Consider the following 26,711-nt stretch of genomic DNA (forward strand, 5'->3'; position numbering starts at 1 on the left):
CTTAGGTTATTCAGTTCTCATAGAGACATTGTTTTGTTTTATTTTTAAAATTCTAGCCCGGCATAGTGGCTCATGCTTGTAAGGTTTGCTTAAGACCAGGAGTTTGAGACCAGCCTGATCAACATAGCAAGAACTTGTTGCTACAGACTAGCCAGGATCAAAACCAAGGTTTCTTAATCTTGGCAGCATTGACATTTTGCGCTGGGTAGTTTTTCTTATAAGTAGGAACTGTGTTATGCATTTTAATATGTTAGTAGCATCCCTGGATTCTATCCACTAGATACCAGTATCAGAGTAGATCCTCCTCTAAGTAATGACAACCAAACATGTCACCAGATGTTGCCACCTGTTTCCTGGGTAGAGGAGAAATTTACCCTCAGTTGGGAACCATGAATCAAGACCAAGACAAACATATTTACTCATTGGCTCTCTTCGATGCTGTGTGTTTGTATGTATATTTTTTCTCTTCTAATTCACTTTTTTTCTTTACTCTTTCCTTTCTTCCTTTCTTCTTTCATTTCTTCTCTTGTCAACTTGCAAGAAAAAGAAGCTATTTAGTACTTACCATGAACTACTCTTGGTTTTCTTTTTTTGTTTTTTGTTTGTTTGTTTGTTTTTGTTGTTGTTATTGTTTTTTGGCGCTCTACACATTCAGAGAAACTTCTCCAGTAACGAACTACTGAAAGTATAGTCTTTATGAAAGTACTCTTAAAAGATAAGCTGGCACTGTTTTAAATACATTCTAATCTTTTGCTTCACGACACTGCAAAATATTTAAAAGAAGACAAATCAGAGTTTAAGAAATGAAATATCTCCATAAATTATGTTACAGTTTAAAGAAGTATTTTACAGTGGCTAATGTGCAGCTTGTACTGGTATTCTTAGTCAAATTTTTTTTGAAAATATATTAAGCATGCTGGTATTAATACTATTTGTAAGTAGTGTCAATCATATTCTTACTATAGGAATAATAAAATACTTAGAACTTTGGAAATAGGTACATGTATAGGATGCATGTAAATAAATGAGGAACCCAGCTAACACCACATGAGAAACTATTGATCATGTGTTATATGATTACCATTGCCAGATATGTAGAAATACACTAAATAAATTAAGTCCCTGCCCTCATGTAACTTACATCCTAGTCAGAAGCTCCACTCAATACATTAAGATGGCATATGTCAGATGATGAAATATACTTTGGAAAAGAATCAAATTGTGTTAGGGAGATGTTGAGTCCTTGGAAGACTTTTTACAAGAAGGTCTTGAGGGCTTGTTAATAGGTTGACATTCGAGCCGGAAACTGAAGAATTTGAGGCAGCAGAGCATAGAGATCGCTAGAGAAAGGATTTTTCACACTCTCAGCACCTGCTCCATCATTGGAAGCAAAAATAAAGACAGAAAGAAAACATTAGAAGTAGACTTTTTAAAATATATGATGTTTTACTCCAGGCTGAAAAGATGAAAGTAAATAAAATTTCGCAAAACGCGTTTTATTTCAGAACTCCACTGGACCATATGATTTTTTTAGAAATTAGGTGGGACACAGCCTAGATTTGTGTGTTAAAACATTTTTATTGTATGTGTGTTTTTATACCAATACCATGCTGTTATGTCTACAGCTATCACAATAGCGCATGTACCCCATAAATTATAATTATAAAATTATTCTATTTTAATTTTACAAAGAAATTGGTGAAATATTAGAGTGATGAATTTTCCCCAAGGAACATCAAGAATGAAGATTATGATGACTGCAAATATTGAAATAAATAAATGGAGAGTGTATTTCTCATGGGAAATCTTTCAAATTATTTTGAATTTTCTTAATTATCTCTATATTCCTAAGTACAATTTTTATGCTGCTTAAAAAAAAAACAAAAAACAAAAACAAAAACAAAAGAAAAACCTGAGGCAAAATCCTTTTTTTTTTTTTTCTTTTGAGACAAATTCTTGCTCTGTAGCCCAGGCTGGAGTGCAGTGGCATGATCTCGGCTCACTGCAAGCTCTGCCTCCTGGGTTCAAGCAATTCTCCTGCCTTAGCCTCCCAAGTAGCTGGGACTACAGGCACCCACCACCATGCCTGGCTAATTTTTTGTATGTTTAGTAGAGACGGAGTTTCACCGTGTTAGACAGGATGGTCTCGATCTCCTGAACTTGTGGTCCGCCCACCTTGGCCTCCCAAAGTGCTGGGATTACAGGCACCCAGATGTTATTCAGATGTTTCTTGGATGTTTTTCACTGGTTGGGGTTAAGATTTGCTTTTCCCTGACACAAGCACTTACCAGAAATGACCCAAATTAAGTTTCAATCATGTTTGCAGGGTAAGCAAGGTCAAGGCTATTTTTAAGGCCTAGTTGGTATTGTTGGCTAAGGATTTTTTCAGATGTGGTCTCTATTTGAATTTTGCTTTCACAATTACTAAAAACTTATAAATTGTTTACTAAAGATAACAGATAAAACTTGGGCTTTATTATCTTTGTCTCTCTAGGGTAGCAAACATTTGCTGAATGTGGTCTCCCAGATTCCATTTCCTTTCATTCAAGGCACCACAACTACCATTTGGTTTGAATAGCTTCACTTCTCTCTGTACTCCTCCCCAACAGACATATGTGCTTAGAAGCTGATTGCTCCCAGCTCTAGGGTGGGGCCTAGGGAAGAGATCTAGTTAATGAGCAACGATTAACTCAAGAGTAGGCATATGACCTGCATTGCCTAATCAGAGTGAAGCTCAGGAGTTCTGTGTGATGGCTGGCGGAAGATACACCTGTAAAGGAAATAGTAACTGATGTCTTACGACCACAAACAGAGAGCTTTCCAAGAATGCAGGAAACATCAACTAGATTAAGCCAGTGTCACTTACGACAACAGATAAACTCAAAATATTTGGAGTTTAATGTAATAGAAATTCACTTTTCACTCAGAAATTCCAGTTAGTGGGGGTGTTTGTGGTGGTGCTTGGCTCCATGAAGCTGACTTGATGAAGGGTCCGTATTTAGCATCCGTATTCCAAGACCAACATTCAGTGAACAGATGGGGAAAGAGAGTGTTTGGGCGATAGTGCTTCAGGGATCTTAATGGGCCTGCCTACAAGTTGCATGAATCATTTTCACATACATTTTATTGACTAGAGCCAGTACCTGGCCACATTACGTGTGAGGGAGATTATATAATGTAATCTAGTTGTGTATTTAGGAGAAACACGAAACAGCTTGATGAAGAGTTAGCCAGTGTATGTCACATAAGACACAAAGATGAAAGATATATACTGGCACCGTCATTTGAGCCTTGGATCAAGCCATGCTTAAGACCAGCATAAGCCTAAACTATTCAGTTACTTAATGTCATAAATTATGTTTTTCAATATGAATGAATCTGAATTCAGTAAATATCAGTCATTTTACAAATAAAATGCCTTGGAGTGTGGGTGCTTAATGCATTGTTACTCAGAAAATTCTGCTGCTAGAGGAAAGCTTGGAGCTATCCTAGCTGGTGGCTTGTTTTTTGGTGGGTACAAAGCATATAGACTCTTCAAGGTTTCTCTTAGTTTGGAATGCTGTCAAGACATGAGGACTGAATTCTGCCTACAATTCATTTAAGGAATAAATCCAAGTGCCCAGTGCACTTGAATGGCTCAGAATGATGGACTTTGAGAAAATTAGACAGTGGGCTCTGGAGTCTTCTCCTGTACTTTGGAGTCTTATCATGTACTTTGTTCCTTGAACTCCCATGTATAAAATGTAGATATGATTACATATTTACCACTAACTTTTGTTTTCTTATTCTCAATGGAGAAGAAAAAAATCACGTGATGAGTTTGTAAAATAGTAAAATTATGCTTGAAATTTGTACTTGTATGGTCTCTTTTCAAGGTACTAGACAAACTGAAAAGTCCCCTTTTCTTCCATTGTGAAGGACTGTCAATTACTCTTCTATATTCAGCAATCTTTGCTTGAACTTTATTGAAAAGGTATTCTTAATTCTACAATATAAGAAAAACATAGATGGGCAATTTGAGAATTAGAAAGAGAAGGTAGATTTTATCCTTTTTAAAGGCTAAAGATTCTAAAGAATGAAAAATAAAAATGAAATTTTACTTCCATTACCAATAAAATAATTAGGAAAGGAACTACAGAGATAAGTGAAATAAGAGTGTTCCCTTTCTACCCACCATTTTTCTTCCATATATGGATAGTCCATCTTTTCACACTAACCATTTCAAAAGCCTGTCAACTTACAACCAGAACTGTAAATTTCTCAGTATATATTCTATACCTAGGATAATTTGGTGCTTAGCCTTCAAATTACCATTTCAATTACAATGCAAATGGACATATGCATGCAATTTTATTTAAATATATTGCCTTTCTTTGCCTATTGCATTGTGATGGTGCTACTCTCTTCTATTTGCATTCTGCTGCATTCAGGAACCAGTATTTGCAATTACAGTGAATGAGAAATTGTGATTTGGCCCATAGAAGTTGGCTTCTTTGAATATTCTTTTTCCAGTGTTAAACTCTGAATGATATAATCATTTCTGTTTCTATCATTTACATTTTTTTCATTACCTGTAAGTAATTCCAAATATAATGTGCTTTTTGGATTAAAGAGGCTGCATGGTTCTTTCATAGTTATACATGTCAAATTTTTCACAGTTCTGATTTTTACATTTTCTGTCATTGGAAGGAGGTGAATATACTTTCTGCAAAATTCCTATTTTATGCTATATTTAATGTTTTCAAGCCATCTAGTTCAATTCTCCCTTTACCATTCTGAGGAACACTATGTACCATCTAAACAATCACAAGTTAAGGTTGAGGGGTGAGGAAAATTTAATAGCTTCATTTCCCTCTAGGTTTTGGCATTTAAAAACATATATAAATTTTCTTTCCTTTGTGAAAATTCTTTTCATGCTTTATAAAACTTTTGGGTTTAACCTCAAATTTGAGAACCTAGAGGAGTGAGGTATGTAATGACTATAATTTCCTAAAATGATGATCCAAGGTGCCTCCTTAATCAGTAACTAAGCCAGCAGTTGAGCTGCTCAGACTTTCACTCCTAACATGTTTCCTTTTCCTCTGTAGGAACAGCCTCATTTCTGGAGTTTCTACATCTAAGTCATTTTAATCAATGAAATAAAGCTGTGTTTTCTTTGTTACCAGAGAAAATAATAGTGCTTTGAATTTGTGGATTGTGTATAAGAGCCAGTGTTGAGTAACACTATGTTCTCTCCTTATCTAAGGATATGCATTGAAAATCCTCAACACACAAAACTCTGTGTTTTGAAAATTACTAGGAAAACAGAAAATTCCTGATACCCAAATGCTTGTTTATAAAATAATTTTATTATATTTAGACAGTATATGTATATCTTATATTATGTCTAACTAGTTTAGAATACTTACAGGTCAATCACTGAATTCTACAGAATAGCTCATTGTTGAATCTTGTCTAATCAAACATAAATCCTATTTTTTGGTTTGACTATAATGATCAAGTCATTTAATATCTTTTTGTACCCCTCTATTGATCATGTGAAAATAACAGCATTTCTCACTTCTCTCCTATAGCCAATTTAATAAATTATTAATATTTATTGAGTATTTTAAACTACTACCCTAAAATGTGCATGCTAGTAGATAGTGGTATGTGAGGGGAAAAAAAAAATGCTTCAAAGATGACCTCACTGGTGTTACAATGTTGACCTCTGCACAAACTCAGATAATGGCTGATGGCTTTTCCCACGAAACCATAGTTAATATATGTTTCTCCAACCCACTGCTCCTAACAATCTCTTTTGCTTTTCAAGGAAACCCATCAATATGCTTTAGAGGCACTTCATCATTATTCCTTCTACTCTTTTTGAATCATCAGTAAGAATATATTTCAGGGCTTCCAGGGCTATATCCATTTCCCACTTTCCTCTTAAATTGTCTCTTGCAGTTAAATAGAAGGAAATGAGCTAGCTAAGTGCTCAGCTTACATGTACTCAATCAAAAATGAAATTTTACTCAGCTCTCAATTTTCCAGGCTCTGGAGGGGGAAATTCAGAGGCATTATAACCAGAGTCAGAGATTAGTGAGGATCATATATTTTGTATAGAAATAAAATGACTTTATATGATACGTGCTTTATATTAATGAACATGGTACATATTCATTGTACATATTCATTATATGTATAATGTTTATAACGCATACGTACAATATACAAATACAAATTGTGTAATATACAATATACAAAATTGTACATGTGTAAAATTTTAATTGTAATTTAATTTTAAATACAATTATCTGTATGTTTATTTATTTATTGAGGTGGAGTCTCATTTTGTCGTCCAGGTTGGAGTGCAGTGGCATGATCTTGGCTCATTGCAACCTCCGCCTCCCAGGTTCAAGCAATTCTCATGTCTCAACCTCCTGAGTAGCTGGAATTACAGGTGTCTGCCACCACACCTGGCTACTGTTTGTATTTTTAGTAGAGACGGGGTTTCAACATGTTGGTCAGGCTGGTCTCAAACTCCTGACATCAAGTGATCTGCCCACCTCGGCCTCCCAAATTGCTGGGAATATAGGCATGAGCCAACGTGCCTCGCCTCTATATTTACTTTGCATGCAATATAATGCAAGGACTGCATCAGAAAAGTGTAGAGACATACAGTGCATAAGAATAATTTTGAACGTGCAAGGAATATTCTGTCAATATTGAGAGAGACGTGCTTAGGTTATACCAAAACTTGGAGCCATTCACTGAAAAAGTGAAAGCCTGTGCTTTAGCTATGCTGGGGTGTGAATGTGGGCTCACCTAAAACAATCAATAGTATATTTGAACTCATTAACCATTTATTGAATGCTCATCATGGACTGGCTAATTATTATGCTCAGAATTGGGAGTGCAGAGATCAATGGGAGGCAATTCTTGCTCTCAAGGAGTAATCATCAGAAATAATAATATAGAACAAAGTACTAGTACTGTAAGAGAGATTTTTTTGAAGCACGCTGGAAGCGGGAAAAGAATTGTAGAAATGATGACACATGAGATGAATCTTGAAGAAGGGATAGGAGTTTTTCATGTAAATAAGAGAGGGAGAGACTTTTAGTGCAAAAAGGTGAATAAAAAGAGAACACATAGTATGCTCCAGAAACAGGGAATTCTGTTTAATTTGAGAGGAAAGATAGAAGAGAAATGGAATGTGCAAGCCAGCAAATAATGAAGCTGGAAAGTATGGGTTGGGATCAGAGTTCATGGAGCCTGAATGTCATGATAAGAAATTTGCACCTTAGCCTCCAGGAACTGAAGAGGCTTGAGAGGATTTGAAACCATACTGCAGAGTGTAGATCCCTGGTTCTGAAAAAGTGTAGGGAGTGGACAGTGATGTTGCCCCTTGGCGGTCATTTGGTAACAGCTAGAGACATTTTTGCTGTCAGTGGGAGATGTACTGCTGGCCTGTAGTGAGGAGAAACCAGGGATGCTGCTAAGTGAACAGGACAGGCCTACAATAATTATCGACTCGAAATATCAATTCTGCTGCTGCTGAGAAACAGCCAATGATGTAGCTAATGGGGCAGTTTAGAAGGAGAAGTCTGCAGTGAACTTCCCTTGTAGGAGGCCATTGCTATGGTTCAAGTGAAAAAAAAAATTAAAACCAGAACTAAGGGACTAAAAGTATTTAGGAGAGACAATGGAAAATACTCAAGAATACACAAGTTTGTGGCTTATTCAGTACAGATTCTGAGATAGAAAGAAAACTCAAACATGACTGAACTCTTCAAATGTGGGTGACTCCAAGTGGTTGTGGAGGTAATGAAGTCGAGGAAGTTACATAAGCTTAATTTATAAGATGCTGAGTTTGCAATTTCTATGGGTTGATCAGATGGAGATAGATGGCAGGCAATTAGACTTAGAGACCTGGGACTCTGGAAAACAGTTTGTTGATTCAGTCAAATATTAAACATTTACTGTGAGTTTTGATCCAGGCATGTGGAATCATACAACAGTAAATAAGACATAACAGGCATCCTCCTTGAACTCCCCACAGTTTTTAGTCAGGAAATAAATAAATGAAGTTATAGGTGTATGGGTAGTATTTGTCATTTTTCCTAACAAATTAGTAACAAGTATTTAAAATAATATTAACATGAGAAGAATGACCAGTGGCATGAGGAAATATCCAGTTTAAGGCTAAAGAAAATATTATTCTATTTATCGAAGCCTTTCTTATAGATATGGGTAGATAGATAAGCATATAAAGTGAAAAATAAATTTAAAGTGATAATCTGAAGATGATAGGATAAAAATGGACAGAAATATTCATTTCCTGTTTTGTATGAAGAATTATCAGGGTGAAAAAGCTTATAGCTAGAAGACACAAAAGCCTTTTATGCAAGGTGTGAGGTTTGAACCTCATCCTGAAGGCAGCCAGAAGCCATTGAAAGATTGTAAATGGAGGGATAACACACACACACACACACACACACACACACACACACAGTTGTTTAATTTTAGAGCTTTCTAATACATATGTTTTTATGTGTACACATACACAAATACATGTGAATCCTATATGACTGACACCTGCGTATTCATACATACTGATTTTTTTTTTACCTGTGACTATGGGTTCATGGACACATAAGTTTCAAGTTTAAAAAATGCACAGGTTAAAAAAAGGCACAAAAGAGATTAGAAAATAACAAATATGCAAATGGTAACAGGTAGGCATAAAAGAGTAAACATATTTGGAAAAGTTAAGAGAAATGCCAAGATTGCAACTAGAATTTATTTGTTGGGTGCACAGATTCTCCATGCCTCAAAAGCAAGCAACTTTAGGTTTCTAAAGAGAGAGAGAGAGAACAGAGAGAGTGAGAGTGAGAGAGAGAGAGAGAACCCACAAAACCAGCTGACTAATTTTACTCACAAAACCAACTGACCAATTTTCCTTTAAATTAGTAAATTATTAAATGGATAATTAAGACTTCCTTGCAATCATGCTGTTCCAACATTTTCCTTTCCCATACTTTGAGATGACCAGTTTTATCCTGTCTCCTTGTTAGGCCATCTCCTCCTCTTCTGTGTGCCCTTTCCTCACACTTGGTAAAGAAACGGAAACTACTGGACAGCAGTGTCCTCATGGTTCACTGGAACTGCAAACACACTTACATTCACACCAACCATTCCCATTTTCTTCCTGTTAAAATTCTTCTCAGATGTTCTGGACCCCATATCCCCAGCTTTATCTGAGGAATTCTCTCCCTTGTTTATCAGTCTATTACTTGTCTTAAAATCACATTCTACACTTCCTTTGTCCCCTGTTCCTCTCTTCTCACTGATAACCTGTCTCCACCCCAAACTGAATTCTCTCCCCATCAGTCCACCGACCCTTGTCTTATCAGGGACAACAACTGATCCTGCATTATCCTATGTTTCCTGATTAAATTATCATAGATTTTCCAACAGGTTTGAAAACAATCGTTTGCTTCCTCCTTCCTGAAACCCTTCCATGGAGCCATACCATTCTTTTGACTTTGCTGGATCTTGTGCTTCCATCCTTTCTCTGTCCTTCCTGTACCCATACTTTGCAGGTGAAATCCTGACCACCTTTATCTCAAGCTATACTATTTCTTGGTTATCTCTCTGCCCATGGTTTTAGTTTTTTATTTTTTATTTTTCTGCTTAACTTTTAATTATTATTGCTACATACTAGATATATGTATGTATTTATAAGGTACATGTTATGTTTTGATACAGCCATTCAATGTGCAATGATTAAATCAGGGTAACTGGGGATATTTATTAACTCAAGCATTTATCATTTATTTGTGTTAGGAACATTCCACTTTCACTCTTTTATTTATTTTAACATATACAGTAAATTATTATTGAGTGCCATCACTCTGTTGTGCTATCAAACACTAGATTGTATTATTTCGAACTATATTTTGTACCCATTAACAATCCCATTTTTCTCCCTGCTACCCTTCCCAGCCTCTGGTAACCGCCATTCTACTCTCTGTCTCCATGAGTTTAATTATTTTTTTTTTTAGCTTCCATATATGAGTAAGAACTTGCAAAATTTGTCTTTCTGTGCCTGTTTAGTTAACATAATGGCCTCCAGCTCCATCTGTGATGTTGCAAATGACAGAATTTCATTTTTTGTAACTAAATAATATTCTATTGTGTGTCTGTACCACATTTTCTTTATTTATTCCTCTGTTGATAAACACTTAGGTTGACTTCAAATCTTGGTTGTTGTGAACAGTGCTGTAATAAATACGGGAGTGAAGGTATGTCCTCCATATACTGATTTCCTTTCCCGTATACACCTTGTGGTGTATACCTAGAAGTAGAATTGCCAGATGACAAGCCACAGGTTTAAATACCATCTAGGTGTTTCTGGTATATACCTTTGGGTGTATACCTAGCAGTGCGATTGCCAGATTGTATGCCACGGTTTTAAATACCATCTACTTGTTCATATTTTTTAAAAATTTTATGGTGCCAACCTAGATCTCTCTTCACATTTTTAGGTGAGGACATAAAATTGAGTTTCCCTGGATGTCTCACAGGCATCTCAAATATAGCATGTCCAAACCTAAATGCTTCAAGATCTTTAAACTGGTTTCTTCCCCATCATAGTAAATTGAATCATTCATCCAAATAGTAGTGAAACCAAGTTATTGAGTCTTCTTTTAATCAACTTTCACATCAAATACAAGTTTGCAGATTCTACCTCCAAAATATATTGCACCCAGCCACATGCCTCCATCATTATGGATGACATTTCAGTCTGTGCCGGTATCATCTTTTGCTTGAACTCCGGCCATATCCTGCTAACCAATCTTCTTATTCAATCACAGCTTCCCACCCCTGGCCTAATCTGCATTTCATTAACTCTCCAGAGACCAGAATCACCTTTGAAAGATACGAATCCAATCCTGTTGTTCTCCTGCTTAAATTTCTTTTCTGGCTTCCTACCAAACTTAACATCATGTGCAGTCCGTCTGTCCTGTCTTTAATGCCTTGCATGTATCCCTAACCAACTTCTCTAAGTTTGTGTTCCTACACACTCCCTCCAACCTTCTGGCCACATTAGCCTGCTGATACATTTTTGTATATGCACAGGATGGTCTTTTCTGCCTCCAGGCTTTTAAATTTGCTTTTCCATGTGCCTAGACTGCTTTTTCCTTGTGTGTGTGTGTGTGTGTGTGTTTTTGGTTTTTTTTGTTTGTTTGTTTGTTTTTTACATGACTGCTTCCTTTCCATACTTTGGGTTTTTCTCTCAATATTATCTCCTTAGAAATCCTTAGAAATGACCTCCTTAACCAATACATTTAAAAGCATTTTTCGTTTTTATTCCAATGCTCTGTTTATTTTTTTCTGTCATTGATTGAAAATTATGAATTTTAGGATCATTTATTAGTTTATTTGTTTAATGCCTTTCTTGACCTCTAGAATGTCATTTCCATTAGGGAAGGAACATTGTTTCATGCAAAACTGTGTGTGTAGTACCTACAACAATATCTGACACTATCAGATATAAGGTTGCTCTTTTTCCAATAAACAACTAAACATGGATGTAAAATAACTGAATAGGACATATTAGAACATCAGGAGTTATATACTGAATTTGATAATGTTATCTTTAGTTGACCGTATGGTACAGATTTCTCTTGGCTTCTGTCAGATAAATGAGGATATGAATTCTAATTCTATAGTTTACAAACTGTATCAGATTTGAAGTGATTCAAAGTATTAGAATAACCTGGAGTACTCTCATACATATTAATTCGTATCACAAATAATTGTATTTTGATGATGAAGCAGCAATTATTGGTCTTGAACACAGCACTGATTTTAACAGAATTTTATTCAAAACCTGAAGAGAGTTTGGCTCCTCTCTCTGTGATTTAACATCAAACAGTTTGCATTGGAAGCTCGCTTGTAGTATGTCTTCTTGGTAGCAGCTGTAGCTGTGGTTTGCAGGGGCAACTGCTGTTCATATTTCTGTCTCTTCGCCTTAGATGTTGTACTCTGTCTTTGTTGCCGTTGAATGATGGCCACTTAGATGACTGTGTGCTACATGATGCTGCCATCTCCTAGCAGTAAATAGCATATGCTGTCTTGTTTAAAGTTGTATTTCAACATTATGTTTTCCCTCCACACTCTAGATGAACTTACTTTTGCTCCTAACACTACAATCCTTGAGTTGAGTGTTTTAGAAATATAACACTACCAATGATGAGGATGGCAATAAAGATGATGAATTTGGCAATGGTGTTGATGCTGCTGCTGCTGATGGTGACAAATGAAGACTGTCTTAGATTCTCTCTCCATACTAAACTTTGGATATAATTCTATTTAGATGACATTGATTAGCATCTGCTTAATTAATCAAAGTAGGATCTAGAAATGCCTCTCTATTCCATTAAGGATGTTTTTTAAAGAAGGATCAGAACACATCTGGCTCTCAAATGCTGGCTGTTCTTCAGTCATCAACCTTATTTCTAAGGTGCTTAGTTGTTTATTAATGCCTTTACTTGCTTTCCAATAGGCCATATAAAAAGGAAATAATGTTTTACTTAGAAAAGAACACATTTCCACTCACTGGTTGTGAATTAAATGTTATAAACTGTGACAAGAATTGTCAATACTGTGCTAAATGCTTGTTTAACAATTATAATATCCCGTATTACTTTAATTTTTAATTTATGCATGTTAATGCATGTGCCAATATGCATTGGCATATTGCCAATATGGAAACTCTGTATTTTAATTTTTTATCTGCAGTATTACACAAATGTGCTTAATCCTTTTTTCTTTTACTTAAATGAAATTCTCTTATTTTCTACCATAATTGCAAAGCTCATGTTTCTGTAAAAATAAATTCTTCCCTATCTCAAAATTGTAAGGTAAACAAAAATTATTGAACATAATTTTCCATTGGTTTGTTTGTGTTTTTAAGAAAATTCAATTATAGGGAATTGGTTCATCCTTGTTGCATTGCACATGTGCATCACAGAAATGCATCTAACCATTCATCTGGTTTTAATAATAGATTGAGCAGTTATGAACCCTCTACCCAGCCAAATAACTTCCATTTACCTATATTTTATTTCCCTATGCCATTTTCTCTGTGTCACTTAACAAACTGTTACAATAAGTATTTTATACCAGGAGAGGTCACATAATTTTCATTAAATTTTATTTCAGAAATTTACATATTTCTGAAATATGAAATTGAAATTGAGGATTGAAATTGAAATATGAAATATGAAATTTCTGAAAGCTAAAAATATTAGAAATTGTTCCTTCTTTGCTTTTGGTAAGTCTCAACTATCATTGCATTCTTCCTGGATTAGTCATGGTTAGTAGCATTTTCTATTTGCTTCTAATTGCTTCCAAGAGATAAGTAAAGACAATGACTAGATTCCTTCATTTATATGAGATGTAGTTTGATTTAAGTTGTGGGTTTAGCACATGGGGTCTTTCAAGTTAACTACAAATTGTTTTGTGTAGTTATGTTACAATAATATTATGCCTTTATAAAAATACTGAAATTACATTCTGGTAATTATTATTTAAAAATGCTGAGTTTCATATGCCTCTATCTTCACCATTTGTGGCTATGCAATTGTTCTCTTAGTATTTTGATGATTAATTGCCAATACGGTCTTTCATATTTAACATATATTCTCAAATCGCCGTTTTTTGAGTGACAGGAAATTTTATATCATTTTGAATCATATAAGAAGAGACTCAAACAACAGATGACAACTATTAGAATCATTTGCATTCCAAAAGAGGAACATATTTTTAAATGATACAGTCAACATGTTTTTGCTAAAATCCTATTTTGAGAATATTGGTAGAATAAGAATAATATAATGTATCTTATAGATAATCATACAAGTTTTATGTTTGGAGATTTCTCTTCAATTCTTGTATTTTCTAGATGTGTAGTTAAGTTTGAGAAAGGTCAAATGGCTTGTTCAAGATCACGTATCTTATGAGCAAGCCCATAGGTCGAACCAAATTATCTCGTTCAATAGAATCATCAAACATTCAAGCTAGGCAGGAATTACCGGAACATTCCATCTTGATCTAAAGTCAATAAGAAATTTTTATAATTTAAACTTCTTACGTTTACTTCCGAAGATGATTAGTGAGAGGTAACGAAGAGAGCCAAGGCCTTTCCGTAAGATAGATCCCAGCTTCAATATCAGCCCTGACGTTTACTGTGTGCCCTTAAACAAGTTGCAGATTATTTCATCTCAGAGATTTTGTTTCTCCGTTAGTAAATCAGATTTTGTGTCTCAGAGATGATAAAAGATATGCCATTTAAGATATTGTCAGAATCTGGAGTCTTTTTAATCAATATGAATTTTCTTTTTTACCCCAATGTGATATGAATACATTTCCAGGCAGATAATCCTGCCTTCCCAGCTGGGAGATGCAAACAGGGATCAGATATAGGTGGAAGAGGAGGTGAAAGGAAGTGGGACTAAATGAATGGCTCATTTTGTTCCCAAAAGATGTGCTAAAGAAATAAGGGGAGCCAGGCACAGTGGCTCATGCCTGTAATCCCAGCACTTTGGGAGGCCAAGGCGAGTGCATCACTTGAGGTCAGGAGTTCAAGACCAGCCCAGCCAACATGATGAAACCCCATCTCTACTAAAACTACAAAAATTAACTGGGCATGGTGATGCGTGCCTGTAATCCCAGGTACTCGGGTGGCTGAGGCAGAAGAATTGCTTGCACCTGGGAGGCAGAGGTTGCAGTGAGCCGAGCTCATGCCACTGAACTCCAGCCTGGACAACACAGCAACACTCCATCTCAAAAAATAAAAATAAAAAAATAAAAAAATAAGGGGGAGCTTTCTAATTTCACAAGAACTCATCAGTAAAAGTGATTTTATGAATGAACAACAACAATAAAGTCAAAAAACATGGGAGGGGAAAGGGCTAGTTAGAGCAAACTATGAAACCGTAATCCCATTCACTTCCCAATTCTAAACTCCACAATCCTTCTCTAAAATACATGTTGATTGGCAACTCAGTGTGTTTTGAAAGAATGGTACCCTGTCTACGTAACAAAAGTAGTTATTTATAATACAATTAAAGTGATAAAGGTCTCGAGATTTCATCTATCTTAAGATATATTTTCCACATTTTGAAGAACCATATTTTGTGATGAGAAATATGAGAATATAATTGTTCATAATACTTTGTAGGCTAGAATATTCTATAACTACCTTTATTGTGTTTGAGGTCATTCTACTGAGTATTGGAAGTCTCCACAAAACATTGGTTCTTGAAATTCTCTTAACATTAATGGCACAGGCAGCCATGAAGTCCAATCCTGATCATTGCCTGGGGTGAAAGTGTGACTGATACTCCTGTTCTCTAAGAGTAAATGAAAACTTGGTCTTATAACCGGATTATTTGAGGGACATTTGCAGGGAATATTAATGTTAAAATTAGTAACAAATATAAAGAAACAGGCTACAGTGGTAAACATCGATTGAACAGGGAAACTGCCTTTAATGGTAAAAAAATGCATGCAAAAACCTTTGATCTTATTTTACTATTGACCATTTCAAAATCAAATTGTATCAAGATCTGCTCACCTCTGTATATTGAGGTGATTGTCCTGCAGTTATCTATCCCAGCGATAGATTTCCTACCTCTTACATATTTCTGTCAAACATAAAGAAACACACACACACGCACACACACACCTTTTAGGCAGCTGGGATTCCCAAGACGGGATTCCAAGACATTAGCTTTTTAGAAAAATATTTTCCAGAAAAGTTTTCTTTCTTTTTTTTCAAGACATCATCAGACAAACTGGTGAATATTGAGACTGCCCACATAGCGTTAGTCATTTGAAGGAGAGGTGAACAAATTGAATCAATCCAGGCAATCATTAGGATGTTTTGTCTCCATGGCAAATCCAAACAGCTGTGTATTTGAACATATGAATGTCACCAAAATATCTGGAGAACCAACTGAATTTTTACAGTTTTGACAAGAATGTGTTCTTCCACTTGACACAGACTTACATTGTCAGGTTTATCCAGCCCTTCTTTCATTGATTTAATAATCTGTCATTACTTCATATTTCTTGGTAGTTTAAAGATTGTACATTTTTCTAATTTATAATTCCATTGGATAAATTGTTGATTTAAGTAGAGTTATTTTAACTAGCTTGATGAGATCTATAGTCAGGATAGTCATACAGACCTGTGCTAGTGTGTAAACTAGGAAAAAATCTAATTGATGCAATCAAGAAATATTCAGATCAAATCCTATGTGCACCCGGCTCCCCTTATTTCTTTAGCACACCTTTTGGGAACAAAATGAGCCATTCATTTAGTCCCACTTCCTTTCACCTCCTCTTCCACCTATATCTGATACCTGTTTGCATCTCCCAGCTGGGAAGGCAGGATTATCTGCCTGGAAATGTAAAGGAAATGATGTTATGTAAGAGAACTGTAGAATAACTAACTTCCTTCTTCCAGTCATGCCTTAAGTGGGATGATCATTCTGTCCTTATCCAGTTCGATACTCTAAGGAAAATTCTTACAGTTTTGCACCGATCTTGGAAATGTTTATAATCAAAAGTATCAGTATAGCTCTTTCCAACAAGCCATGTGCCCTATATTGTGCACTGGAGTCTTATTGCAGAAACATGTGTAAATACTTTACTAAATAAGTACTTTGAAAATAAATAAAATAACAGAGAATTATTCCTGACCAGTATGTCAGGTCCTGTGATATGTTTCTGTTGAGAGTTTAAACCTGAGTTATAATCCAGAACAGATGAAATGGTCTAGCTTAAATTTTCAGGTGTTTCACTCTTTCGGCAGGAGCGTGAGTAGTGGCTGGCTTCTGGCCCACACCACAGACCTGGTGAACATATTGGGCAAACGAGACAATCATTAATCAAGAAATTCACATGCCTGAGTCTCAGGGATGGAGAATTTCCATTTCCCTTTTGAGAAGTCCTCCACCATATGCTATTTGGAAAAGCGTGTCTCCTCCGGATGCATACCCTTCATACTTAAAGATAGCACCATCATTTTCTAGGCGGAAGGCCAGTCTATGTTAGTTATTTGTATTATATTCTAGTCACAATGTAACCGATGTTCTAGTTTACCTGGGACAGAGTGATTTCCTGGGATACACAATTTCAGTGCCCAAACTAGGACATCGCCAGGCCAACAAGGACACACCGGTCATCCTAAGCCTTGAAGAGGTTCACTTCCTAAAGTTATTTGATAATTTGCCATTTGTTTCATAGATTAAAAATCCTCTTTTCGTTGTTGTTTTTCCTTGTAATATCAAGTTATGCCAGGTGCTTACTCTTTGAATTTTTAAAGTTTACTATTTAATTAGTAACATCCTAGCCACAAATACCTGATGAAGAAATTTCAATTAAGTTTTCCTAAAAAGGAAAAAAAAAAAAAATCCTTTTATTCAGAAGAAATCCTGTGTGAATATCATTGTTTGGGTCTCTGACATTTGTGCTATCTAACGATAAAAGGTTTCCTAATCTTTTTTTCCAGAAAAATAAAAGATCCCTTTTCTGTCTACACATACAGTACAGCCTTCTAAGCCTTCATTCTGGATTCCTTGAACAAAATATGAGAGTAAATCAGAAGCTTTAGTATGAGCTGCCCACCTAAGCCATGGACACCTTGACTTTATTACCCCTTGTTTGGAATGAATGTGGGCAGCTATACCCATCCTTTGGTTCTTACCAAGTTGGCCATTTCCATGATACACCATCTCCCTAATGCACCATTTCCTACAGCAGAGAGCATCGCTAATACAAAAAAGGGGTATGGATGGAAGTCACTGACACATGTCTATAATTTTGAAGTCTAATTAACCTGCCTTCAATTTCTTCGTTATTTTTAATGTTAAAGCTATCCTCACATATTGGGGATGTTTTTAAATGTATTTTAAGATTTTTAATATTAAAACTATCCCCATATATTGATTACAGTCTTAAAAAAAAGAAATTTATTGTTTTCAAACTAGTTTCTCCCACCTCTTACTTACAAGTCATCTTAAATATTGGAAACAAATTAAACAATTGATTGTCCTGTAAAAGATATTGTGATTGTTTGGCATAAATACAACATTTGTCCCAATACATGTAGGACAAATCAGAAATGGAGATGTTATCCAAGTTAAATGACCTCAGACATTATTTTCATTACTATACATTTATGATATTTGGGTAGAGTAATTAGATGCCTGTTTCCAGTTTCTACCTTACTGGCCAGCTCTCTGTCTATTGGGTTGTTCCACAGGACAGTCCATCACAGACCAAATACCAAGAATATCAATTCTTCTGTGTTATCTTAATCACTTACTCTTTCAAGTTTGGATAAGGTATGTCAGGATCAAAATTCTGTTTTGCCTCTTTTGATTTTTCAAAGATTGTCAGAATTCTGAAAGTGACCATGTTTTAAAATTATACTTCATCTATGTACTGTATCTTTATTGAATGTAAAATATTCCTGAAACAGAAATCTTTTACCGTATCATTACTGACATTAGACATCATTGTCATCATCAACATTATTAAATACATTTTCTGGAACAGGTTTTGGGGGAATCACTATGGTCAAAGTGGTGAAAAATGGGAATAAAATGATGTAGAATTCATAAAGGATTTATTTTATTTAAGAAGGTGGCATAAACATAAAACAGGAAATAAGCATGCAAATGAGTTGATGTCCACGGTCCAGTGAGGTGCTAGTGAGTGGTAATGTGAATCCAGAGGGTGGACATTCACTGAAGAACACAATGCTTAGTGAAGGGCTTTAGAAGAACAAGACTCAGCATGGGCTCTCGGGCCTCTCATCAAATTCAGCCTGAGAGATGCCAGAACAAAGAAAAGAAAGTTGAGGGGCCGGGCACAGTGGCTCAAGCCTGTAATCCTACCACTTTGGGAGGCTGAGGCGGGCGGATCAGCTGAGGTCAAGAGTTTAAGACCAGCCTGGCCAACATGGTGAAACCCCGTCTCTACTAAAAATATAAAAATTAGCTGGGCATGGTGGCCCGTGCCTGTAGTCACAACTACTTCGGGAGGCCGAGGCAGGAGAATCGCTTGAACCCGGGAGGCGAAGGTGGCAGTGAGTTGACATTGCACCATTGCACTCCAGCCTAGGTGGCAGAGTAAGACTCTGTCTGAAAAAAAAAAAAAAAAAAGATAAAAGAAAAAAGAAAAGAAAGTTGGATATAGTGACAAATGTAGAGACATTATGAGTGAGGCAAGATGTTAGAAGCATACGTTGTTGTCTAAATGAAGGATGACCTTTAAGAATGTTCCCATAATACCCTGGATTTTGTGATAAAATACAAATATGGTAGAGAGTGAGAAGGATGCATTCTCATATGTAGATCCGAGGGAAGTAAAGGCATAAGAGGATAATCATCTGGCTCAGCATTTAAGATGAATATTTTGCTAAGATGTTGATATTTATAGGGAAATTTTAAAATTTATGAATTTCAGTTATATTAGTATGGGCTAAATTGCCAGAATTTTATCTATCTGATAGCAATGGACAAAAAAAGCTTGGTAATCATAAAACACAAAATATCACAGAAATAAGTCATATATGTCTACAAATGCAGCAAATATAAATTATCATCATTTTTAAAAACAGCTTTATTGAGGCATAATTTAGGTAAATTTACATAACATTCACCCATGTTAAGTTTGCTGTTCCTGTATGGTAGTGCCCTTATGTAACCATCAACACAATGCATTTTAGCCTTCTTTCATCACTCTGAAAATGCCTTGTGTCCATTTATGGCTAATTCCTATCCACTGCCCCAGATATCTGCTTTCTGTCTTTATAGTTTTGCTTTTTTTCTAGAAAATTCAAGTACATGAAATCAAATAAAATGAATTTCAGGGTGAATTGGGAGCATGTATTTCTCACTCCTCTAAGTGTTGGCTATACTCAATGAATATTTATTCTGAGACCCAAGATGGTGCCACAGCAACTTTTGTGATTGTAGAAGCATAAGAAAATAAAACCCATCATGCATGTGTACTGGGTTTTGTCTTTTTTTTCCCCAAGAAATCTAGAGGCTTATTAAATGTTACATATGAATTTAACTTCTAGATATTCTAGTAGTTTGAATGTGTCAAAGATTAATTTTGAGTGATCTGTAAAATTCATATTATATACAAGAAGTAAAAATTACAGGCATGCTTTATAATACAGCCACTGTATAGCTGTGTCCACTGGACACTAGACTGTCTCAAAGAAATTAAAATATTTAGAAGTATGTTTGACATTGCATGTAATTTTTTTGTGTGCTAGATGGAAATGGTCTTTTTTTGACAATTTAGTTATAGTCATGTGTCACCTAATGACTGGGATATGTTCTGAGAAAATGCATCTTTAGGCAATTTCATCATTGTGTGAACATCATAGAATGTGCTTACACAAACCTAGATTGTACAGCCTGCTACAAACCTGGGCTATATACTATGGCCTACTGCTCCTAGGTTACAAACCTGTACAGCATGTGACTCAACTGAATACTGTAGGCGATTATAACACAATGGTAAATATCTGTACATCTAAACATAAATAAACTTAAGGAGGTACAACAGAAATATTGTACCTTATAGGACAACCATCATACATGTGGCCTGTCATTGACTGAAGTGGTGTTGTCAGCCAAGACTGTAATTATAAAAATTAATGTGCTAACTCATTTCCAAAATTTGTAAAGAAGTAGCAGAGAAAAGTGTTTCAGTCAATCCTTGATAAAATAATGAAATAATAAAATTTTGTTGTGAGCTTCCAGAGACTTTTACACATATTTAAGACACATTTCAAATTATCCTTCCGAAATATCCCTATGGTACAGGGGTATATGCGTTTTCTTATTCCCACTCCAGCAATACAGACCCTTTACAACTTTTAGAGAAAACAAAAAGGCTAGTTTGGTAAAGAATGGTAACTTGTTTTTTCACTTTTCATTTATTTGATTGAGGTTGGAGTCAGACTCTTAGCCTTTTGTTTCTGCATATTATCTGTTTGTATTATTTATCCAAAGCTTATGTTGGAATGTAAGATTTTTTAATCACCAAAATTTTTATAGAGATTATGTTGTAACCCAGTTAGTATACTTGCTGCAGATATTTTCCCAGAATATCATTTGCCTTTAATTTCATGGTTATTACTTACAGAATATTTGATTATGTTTTCAAAGTTATTGATTTTTTTTCTAGTAATTTGTTTCTATTGCTTTTCTGCTGAGAGATGTGGACTTATATCTTAATCCAATCTTCACTACTGAAGAAACGAAAGGAGTAATTTTTAAGCAATCTGTCTTACTTTTTCACTTGCATTTTCACCCCCATGGCGCTAATCTAAGGCTGCATCTTCTTCAGTACTCATCAGTTTTTTAAGGATTGTCAAAATAGGCAAGAATTCAGAATGATATACTAAATACATATGTGACTGTGTCATCTTTCATGACATCAATGCCAATTTCGTATGTTTCTTTGGGAATATATGCACTAGGGAATATTTAATTATAATTATTTTCTTTAAAAAGTAAATATTGAAGCTTTACATTAAAAAATACTACTATTCTGGTCATTTTAACTAAATAAACCAGTTTAGTTATTTTTTTCCCTGTCTCTCTCCTTAGGAAGTAGCAATCACACAATCTTTACCCATCTCCCTTGCCAAGCATATTTAACAGCGTTCTCAAAAGCAGATGGAAGCAAATACTTTCTGTGAAATCAAAATTTGAAAAATTTCCTCAACTGAGACATTCAAGTTAGTCATTGCAAAGTCTAAATACATGCAGCCAGTCTGCATCCCATTCTTCTACTTTAAAGCTGGGGCCATTTCAGCTCTCCCTGTAGATTTTGTTTCATCGAACAGTTTTGATTCTAATCTTGTTTTAGGTAGGAAGAAGTAACAGAAACAATAAAAAATTGATAATAAGAATAAAACAAATCATATGTATATTTTTTGAGACAGATTTCACTCTTGTTGCCCAGGCTGGAGTGCAGTGGCGCCATCTCGGCTCACTGCAACCTCCGCCTCCTGGGTTCAAGCGATTCTCCTTCCTCAGCCTCCTGAGTAGCTGAGATTGCAGGCACCCATCACCATGCCTGGCTAATTTTTTTGTATTTTTAGTAGAGATGGGGTTTCACCATGTTGGCCAGGCTGGTCTCAAACTCTTTACCTCAGGTGGTCCACCCACTTTAGCCTCCCAAAGTGCTGGGATTACAGGCGTGAGCCACCGTGCCTGGCCACAAATCATAATTTTCATTAACATTTATACCATTAAAATAACCTTCTTACCTGTAAGTTACTTCATTGGACACATGACCCAGATTTCATCATTATAACCTGGCAATAACATAGGCAGTATCGTACTCCATTACAAGTGAAGAATCAGAAGTAAATAACTTGCAAAGGTCACACAGTAACATGTTAAGCCCAAACCTTTTGACACCCAGGCCCATTCCTGAAACCAGTAGACAACATTGTCCTTACTGCCATTGCTCTTGGCACTGTCTTCCCTAATAGTAAAGTTAATGTCACATACCTGACTCCATGAATCCCTGGCTCATACCACTGTTCATCTAGGATGATGTCTTCCTCCCTGTATTTCTGCCCTGGCTAATATCTAGATTTCTTGAACCATATCTGGGGTTTCTTTTGTAATTGAGTTCTGAATATTCACAACCAAGACCCCTGTTGCAACTTTTCTATTAAAAAACTTAGCCTCTGTTGACAGAGAGCTCTTTGAATAATAATATTTCTGTACCTGATTTTTAAAATGAATACATAAAAATTTTAATTGTATTTTCTTTTCTATCAATTTTCTTTTCTTCAGCTAATCAATAGCTATTCTATATATTCTTCTCTAATGGTAGAGGAAATAATTAAAAATGTATTTTAAAATATTTGTTAGTTTTTTCATGTCTGTCTTTCTGTTTTCTTCTATCATTTCCCTTCCTCCCCTCCTTCCCTTTCTTCCAGCCTTCTTCTTTTTTTTTTTTTTTTTTTTTTTAGGAAATGGAAATATCTCCTAATGAACTGGTATAAATATTGCATAGCTCACTAAAATCTTATTTGGAATAAGGATCGATTAAAATAATTATTTACACATGACTGAACATGTATTCTAGGTTCCTTTAAATACAGCAGAAGTCTCTAACAATTTTTAGAGAATATCACTTATATAGAGAATATGAAATAAAGTGAAAGACAATTTTCTGCCAATGCAAAGGATGTAATTCCCACTAATGCCCTTCAGTAAGGCATAAAAAGGTGATTAACCAAGCAAAACAATTGGCCATCTTCCTTATCTAGGTGTGCTGAACTGAACAAATTACTTATATTTTAGCTTCATATTTCTGTATGGATAAATGTCTGTTAAGAACTTAGGTACATTTATAAAAACGTTGTCTATGAAATCCCAAATTCTTTCCTGTTGTCACCTTTTTACTGTCCTCAGGAATCTTGTAATAAAATATAAATTAATTTTATTTAGATGTATACACTTTTCCCTCTCTTTTTCAACTTGTTGAAAATGTACAGTTATTATAATTGATCTTGTGTAATTGAATCCTCCATTGAGTGTAGATAATGTTAATCTAATTTAGATTATAAACCCAGTTAGTCTTCAGGGATTTTATAGACCTCATTACATTCTTCTACACATTTTATTCCTCTTCCATTTCTTCTCTAGAGACACCTATTCAATCAATGCTACAAAAAAATTTTTTTAAATAATATTGCATATTTGATCCTCCTGGTTTTTCACACATGTTCCTCTGCTTGCAGATTTCTGTAAATATGTTTCTATCTTGCTTGAGGTATTACATATTTCTTCTCATTTTAACCTTATCCCATCCCTTTCAGTATCTTGAATGGTGTCTTAGAAGCACTTACTACCACTGACAAATTCATTTAGGAGGTGATTTACCTTTCCTCTGATTAAATACTGAAGATTCATGATAATTACTCCTGAATATTACTTTTTAACCTCTTCATCTTTGTACTTAAATATGAAATAGTAATTGTAAGAATCTTCTCTTGTAATTAAAATAGTGTCACTTACTGCAATTATTCAGAGGATTTTCATATTTACTCAGTGTCTAATATCTAATACATGTCAATATTTAACATTCTATTTTCAAGGTGAGCTTGAACGAGGACATTGTATCAATAATTTATTTGTCTCCCTTATCGAATTTTCTTTGTTGGCCCTCATGTACATAGAATCATTGGACATAAAACCTGCTTTGATGAAGTTCATAATCAAGTAGAGGGGATAAAACAATTACACAAATAATACTTTAATAGAGGAAAAAAGTGACATGGACCATACGAGAGATGCCGGAGTTCCGGAATAATACATATCCTCCCTTTATCTGGCGTTCTTTTAGTCTTTGTTTTTGACTCTGATTCTAGTTTTGGAAAATCAAGAGTCCTGTATGATCCTAGTTGCAATGTGCCTGGCTGGCCATCCTCATCATTATCTCATTCTGGCCTTTAGCCAGACTATTTGCACGTCCTTATACCACAAATAAGTCAACTCATTCCTTGCGCAGGCGTTGCTAACCATATGCTCGTACACCAGTATAAAGTAGAGAACTCATCTCTGGCAGTCTTGCTAGAGTAATTTGGGCAAAGGCAGTTATTGTTAAATCAAGAGTTCACCATCTTGAGAAAGACAATGACGGGTGACCCTGTAGAATCATGAGCTATTGCTTATTCAGTGCCAGCACTGTCTTCTCCTTGAATCCCCTATCAGCATCATGCTGACTGTGGAAATTTGGACAACAGGAGGTAGGGTTTATGAGGCAGGCCAGCTGGTTTTGAAGAGCCAGATGCTCTCAAATCCTTCCATGCCTCTCGAAGCATCGCTGATCATGCCGCTGCTCAGGAGGACTGCCAGCCACATGTGGGCTATGAATAAAGTAGAGCTCAGTGGGATTTGTTCTGAAGGAGTTCAATTTTAAACATAATAGTAAGATTACAATAAAAACGATAATATTAGCAATAAATGAAATCACTTATAGAGCCTTACTGTGTCTGGCAATGCATTGAGTTCTATCTTACATCAGTCTCACCACAACCAAAGAAGCAGAGACAATGACTGACCCTATGTTACAGCTAAGAAACTGAGGCTCAGTGAAGTTAAGTGATTTTTCCCAAATTGCGCAGTGAGGAAGGGACAGAGCACTAAAATGGAAATCCCAGCAAGGCTAACTGTAGAACCAGAGATCTAAGCACATGTGTCTTAATGCACAGAATAACCGACATGTTCTGAGAGCCCTCCAGCCGTTGCAGCCAAGCTTTAAAATAGGTAAATAAATGTTGTTTCAAACATTTTGAAACCGTGCCATTAACTTTCAAGATTAATTGGTGAGTGAATCCTTTGAGAATGCTGTTAAAGAGAAGACCATACTATTTTAAAATAAAATCACAATGCCAATAATTTGTTTTAACTTAGAAGTGAGCTTCCAGTCCATTATATTTCAGCTTATTGTCATTGATCTACTGTATAAGAGTAATATTTTTTAATTTATTAAATAAACAATTGAACTGTTTTTACTCACAATACTTCTTATCCCAAATGTGTGCTTTTTTTTTTTTTTTTTTTTTTTTGAGATGGGGTCTGGCTCTGTCGCCCGGGCTGGAGTGCAGTGGCCGGATCTCAGCTCACTGCAAGCTCCGCCTCCCGGGTTTACGCCATTCTCCTGCCTCAGCCTCCCGAGTAGCTGGGACTACAGGCGCCCGCCGCCTCGCCCGGCTAGTTTTTTGTATTTTTTAGTAGAGACGGGGTTTCACCGTGTTCGCCAGGATGGTCTCGATCTCCTGACCTCGTGATCCGCCCGTCTCGGCCTCCCAAAGTGCTGGGATTACAGGCTTGGGCCACCGTGCCCGGCGTGTGCTTTTTTTTTTCTCACACCAAGGAGTTCTCCAACAACTGGGACAGCAACTGAGTGTCCCCCAATTTAACTTAATTCTGACACCAACTACCCAGAGTTAATGCAGACCCTACAGGTCAGTCCCACAAGACTGCCCACACGTTAGACACCAGTGGCGAATCAGGGCTAATGTATTCCTGACTGATCGGCTACAACGCTGAGGGTACCCATGACCCTCTACTTCAAGTTCAATAATTTACTAGAATCGCTTATAAAACTCAAGAAAGTACTTTACTTACTATTACTGGGTTATTCTTATAAAGGATACCACTCAAAAACAGCCAAATGGAAGAGATGCATCAGGCAAAGCATGGTGAAGTGGGCGCATGGAGCTAATATCACAGTGCAGGTGCTTCTCCACTTACGACGGGGTTTTATCTGATAAACACACTGTATATTGAGAATATTGTAGGTCGAAAATGCATTGAATACCCTTTACCAACCAAACATGGTATTTCCCAGCTTACCTTACACATGCCCAGAACACTTACATAGACCTACATGTGGGCAAAATCATCGGCTACACAGGACACCATAGAATATTGGTTGTTTTCTCAGGATTGTGTGACTGGCTGGGAGTTGTGGTTGCTGCCACTGCCCAGCTTGGAGAGAGTATTGCACTGCATATGGCCAGCCTGGGAAAAGATCAACATTAGAAATTTGAAATTACTGCTTCTATTGAATGTATATTGCTTTTGCACCATAGT

This window comes from Theropithecus gelada, chromosome 5, assembly GCF_003255815.1.
Source record: "Theropithecus gelada isolate Dixy chromosome 5, Tgel_1.0, whole genome shotgun sequence".
NCBI lineage: Eukaryota > Metazoa > Chordata > Mammalia > Primates > Cercopithecidae > Theropithecus > Theropithecus gelada.